This window comes from Raphanus sativus, chromosome 8 (genome assembly GCF_000801105.2).
Source record: "Raphanus sativus cultivar WK10039 chromosome 8, ASM80110v3, whole genome shotgun sequence".
In the NCBI taxonomy this organism is placed as follows: domain Eukaryota; kingdom Viridiplantae; phylum Streptophyta; class Magnoliopsida; order Brassicales; family Brassicaceae; genus Raphanus; species Raphanus sativus.
Genome location: NC_079518.1, coordinates 14,102,471 through 14,107,655, shown reverse-complemented (window position 1 = coordinate 14,107,655; position 5,185 = coordinate 14,102,471). Strand labels below are relative to the sequence as shown.

General features: G+C 38.0%; 1 non-coding gene across 1 annotated transcript; it reads right to left on the bottom strand.

Moving 5' to 3' along the window:
• LOC108831185 (protein GET1) lies at nucleotides 1-1,617 on the bottom strand. The gene is made up of 8 exons (XR_008938088.1): nucleotides 1,471-1,617; nucleotides 1,183-1,305; nucleotides 1,036-1,114; nucleotides 884-954; nucleotides 654-724; nucleotides 501-582; nucleotides 364-413; nucleotides 1-286 (listed from the first exon to the last, which is right to left on the bottom strand). It is a non-coding gene; the product is annotated as a protein GET1 (transcript).
• Nucleotides 1,618-5,185: the final 3,568 nt, after the last annotated feature.

Here is a 5,185-nt window from a genome sequence, read left to right as displayed (position 1 = left end):
GAGTGGAGACTGATCTTAGTGACATTCGGCCAATGTCGTTACAACTATGAAAACACAAAAAAAAACTTGTTATTGGTCAAATCCAACACAAACCGGAGAACAAGATTCGTATCATGTACAAAAATGTCAAGGTAGGTAGATGATGAGAAAAAGAACAAGTCTGACCACAAGCGACTCCTAAAACATTAGACTCCACTCTCTTCAGGACTGTGGTTTAGAACTCCACGAACCTACACACATATTTGCTCACTCTGGTTGAGAGTATTAGCCACGGTATGATCCCAACCTGCATTATTCACACAACCAACACTCTTAATTATCAAAACACCCCCAAAGAAATGGACTGAGAAAGAAGGAACTTACCATCACATGGCCTGTCAAGTGACCTCCTGTCCCCCAAGATAACAGCCTCCCTAAGAATCACACCACATTCAGTATTTTTTTTTCAACCTATGTTGTACCAAAGCCAGAATTAACTGGCAAACTCTAACATTACTCACCAAAGGGTTGAACAAGTTGTTTAGCAATAATGGCAATTGGAGTCCTCCAGAACCAAAGTACCAAGATTATATATACCACAACCTAGAGACGAAGTTCTTAGTAAATCTCAAATAAGGAGTTCTCAAAAGAACAAAAAAAAAGAAGCCTGTTACCTTTGAAGCAAGCAGAACCTTTCCATACAGATCGTATGACAGATTAATTTCTTTATTGTGATGCTCCAAATCTGATTTTCACAAAAAAAAAAACATAAACAAACACACACACACAGCTATATAAGACCAAAAATATTCAATGCTCTGGTGGGTCCATCTAACCACCAGACTGTATTCATTTCTAAATCTAACTACCCTATAGAGCTGACATGTACAACGCATATACTCACATTGTGCAAGTTCTTTCTCTTTACTAGCTGCAGACCTCCTAAGCTTAGCCGCTTGCGCAAACGTGGCTGGCCTGCACCAAACATAAACAAACTCACTCATTGTTACAACACAGCTTCAGACAAAAAAAAAAGAACAGAACAAAAGTACTTACTGAGACAACCCAGTGGCCTCTCTCAAAAGCTGCTTAATCTCAGATCTCAGTCCGCTTCCCTCGTGTTCTTCGACCCTTTCTGCATAAACTTCCAAAAGAAGGTGACTTTTCAAATTGATTACTCATGAAAACGTTTTGATTATTTACCTTCTTCAACTGGTCTAGCCTCTTTGACAGCAACTGGAACACGACGACGACGAAGAACGTCAGAGGAGCGGCCACAAAGCCGTGATCTTTAATCAGATTCTCTCCTTCCATGATTTACCGATTCTGAAAAAAAATCGAACTTTTATTCAAATTCACAAAAAAAAAAAAATAGAAACCCTAATTCGATCCGTCGTAATCATGTGCGTTAACAACAATTGATCAGATCTATAGATTGCACGACGAGGAGGAAACGGTTTCGATGAACTCTGTGATCGAATTGGAACTTACAATTTTTTTCCGTCGTAGATTTCCACAATCTCAATACTTCTTCAAGGGTAAAGACTTCATATGAAAAAAAAAACAGACAAGAGGATGGTTTAGATTTTCAGAAATAAAAGTCTGTGACTCTTTTCGTTTCTAGTAACAAAATTCAAGCCCCTAAGAGTAAAAAAACAAAACGATTACTAATGAATTAGCCTTTTTCAACAGGCTTTATTGGGCTTCTCTGTGAGAGAATCGGCCCATTATTTTAAAAACCCCAACCGCTGTTTGATAAAAAAGCTTTGGTAGCGGCCGGGCCGACTACATGTTGTGTTGATACTCTCTCTCTGTGTTTTGACAACCTTGAATGGAAAATACATAGGCTGCTGGAGACTCAGAACTATTTGAACACAGCGCGTTATAATTAAAAACGTGATGTGTGTATACTGTCTAGGATTGATTTTCATTAGATCTATGAAGGTTATGCAACTCTCAAAATGATTTAAGGAAGATACTTTCAAGAGAATAAGCTTGTAAAGAAGGAAGCAAATACTTCATGGGCGACGTTCCTTTGCCAACATATCAAACAAAACCAATTCCTCTTTTGAAAGCTGGAGCTGGGCAATTGAAAGTATGAAGTCCCTTCACTTTGATAACATTATTTTCTCAGCCGAAGATGTTGACTACGTTAAAGCTTTATCTTCTCAATCAACCTGGCACTCCCTCAAATATTATTCCTCTTCTCTGATCTCAAAGCTTCGAGAATTCAGGTCATGGAAGGTAGAATCTCAATCTCATCATGCTCTTTTACCGGCCTTTCTTGTCGCCGATAGTGTTATCAAGATGGATCTGTACCAATCATATATTGCTTCAGGGTTTCCTTCATGGCTTAAGGACCACTTTGTCTTATATTAGTCCTTTCCTTTGATCTGTCAATTTCGATTGTATTGATCCACCTAAGGTTGTAATATTTCCCACGAGGATATTGAAATTTTTAGTGTGAAAAAAAAAAGAAGGAAGCAAATACTAGATTATTATTTGGTTTGTCTAGGTTTGGATTTCGAATCAAATGATTAATATGGTGTATTGTAACAGATGATCGGTTCACTTTTTGGTATTAATCGGAATGCATTCCAAATTCAGGTTAGGCAGTGTAGTAGCTGGTCCATTCTATAGCACTAAATGTTTCTCCCGACTGAAACTAACCGGATCAACCGATATAATATATAAAAAAAGCTTGCAAAAAAAGAAGACATAAAGATATTTAAATGATGGGCAGAATAATGCATAAATAGACTATTCGAGATAAAATTACTCGCATTGGAAATTTGAAAGAAGCTTAAAATAGATAAGAGAGATAAATAAATATACTATCACCAATTGGTTTTTAATTGAAATCTTATCTAACTTAATGTAGTATCCGAGTCATGTTCATTATGTTCAACCTGATTTACATTGATTTTGTTTAAAGGTGCCCCATCGATCCTTATTCTAAAATTATAAGATTAACTATCAAACCATCATCATCTAGAGAAAATGTATTAGGGACAAATTCTTTTATACCAAAAAGTTTTTACTTTAAAAATTCCCCTTTTACTTTAAATATTATTTTTATCAAGTTGCTATTTTCCAATATTTAAATCAAAAAGTAACTAAAATGAATAATTTTTTCATAACAAATTTATATGTAAATAATTTTTTGTGATGTTACTTAAAAGTATATGATATTATAAAAATTTGTTTTTTTTTAGACTCATTTTTAAAATATATAAAATTTAAAAGAGTGAAGTATTTTTATAAATATAATATAACATAACATAAAAAATTAATGAATAATTTAATTAATAATTATTATTTAATATATATATAAATAAAACTTTACAAATATATATTGTGCCCCATGTTAATTTATTTTCTGGGTCCGCCCCTGTCATCCATTCGTTGGAAATTAATTAGTGTTTTAAAAAAAAAATTATTATTATTAATTAATGTTTCTGTCACATCATCACCATATAGAGGGAAAAAAATAAAAATAAGAGTTCAAATGGACAACTACAATGCGGTTCTAATGATACATATATAGTAAAGATTTTTGTTACTGCTATTAACTGTAATGCAATGTGGTTTCGTCCATTATCATTTGATGTTGTAACATATTTATTTTTTACTGGCAAAAAAAAAAAAATCCTAGATTTGAGGCAGCGCAAGCGGTGAGGCTAGTCACTATAAAAAGTTAACCCTAAACAGTTTTAATTTAGAGAACGACTCTCTCTCCTCTTTATTTTCTCCAACCTCTCTCTACCTAGATCTAGGGTTTCACTGTGGTTCTTCCTCTCCGGCGGTCGCCGCCGCCTCGGGATAGTGCGACCGCCGGGTTACCGTTTCTTTTTTGTTGGTGTCTCTCTCCGTTCTCCTTTTCTGTCTCTCTTCGGTTAGGGTTGTCTCACCTTCAGCGTAGATCTGGTTCAGATCCAGCGTCTCCGGCGAGTTTCAGGTTGGCCATCGGTGGTTGTGGTGCTAGAGGACGGCGCCTTCTCCTCTTTGGTTCCATCTCTGTTCCTGTTGGTGTTCCTGGCCGGTTCGATTTTCATCTTGCTTCCGGTGATTCAAGAGAGTGTTGGCGCGTGTGGCGTTTGAGAAGCCTCGTTTGAGCCTTGGTTCTCCATCTGTTGGTGGCGCGGCGTTTGTGGTCCGGGTTCTGACTATGGTTTGGTCCTGAGATGTCGTGGATCTTGGGTCCTCTTACTCTTCTTTGCTAGTGGAGACGCGTGAGTTACATTGGGGGTGAGGTTGCAGTCTCGCTTAACGGTGTGATTTGGTGGCGACGCGTAATGGTGGAGGCAGTGCGTGGTGGCGGTGCGTGCTTCTCGCCTCTTCCATGGAGTATTCTCGGCGGTGTGGCCCCTCGTTTGCTTACTCTCTTTACTCTAATAAAGTTTGCGGTGGTACTCTGTTGTCCTATGGTGGTGTTGGCCATGTACTTGGTTTCCGTGTGGCAGTTAGACTCTCGGTCTGTCATCTCTCTTGCCGTGCTGTTTCCGGAGGGTATGTCACTATTCGGTTCACTCTCTTTCTATGGGTTTGTGATTCAATGGGTGTAACGGTCACGGTGGGTTGGGTATGGAGGCGGCATTCTTCATATCTACTCTCCAAACGACGACATCGTCGAATGGAGGCTTTCTCTCGTGCCGTCGGAGGTAGTTTCTGTCTGGTTTTGTGGTAGGTCCGTGTTGGGATTCTCCGGGTCAGTTTGTGTTGGGTTGGGTGTTGGAAGCTGCAGGAACCGTAGCTTCTAGGTTTGAGGGCGCCTATCTCTCGGTAGCTCGCGGCAACTGGCTCCTTTTCTCTGACCTTTCGGGCTTGGTTTGGTCTCAGCTTGTTTCGTTGCTTAGCTGGTTTCTAGTCTAACCTCTTCTGCTTCCGGTTTCAGTTGCTATTGCTTTCCATTTGTTGTTTAGTTTTAATTTCTTGCATTCTGCTTCTAGTTATCTCTATAATTGCTGTCAAAAACTTGAAAATTTGGTATAATAATTAATATTTTATCAAAAAAAAAAAATATATTTATCTTTTACGTGGAGTAGTTGTTTATGTTACGTGGAGTAGTTGTTTACGTAGAAGAAATAGGCACGTCTTGTCATTAATCTCTCTCAACTAACCTAAAGACGTTTTATGTTTTGTCTCATCCGATCCCACTTAACTATAATTATGTCAGTCATCTCTATCTAATTGGGTTTATCATCAA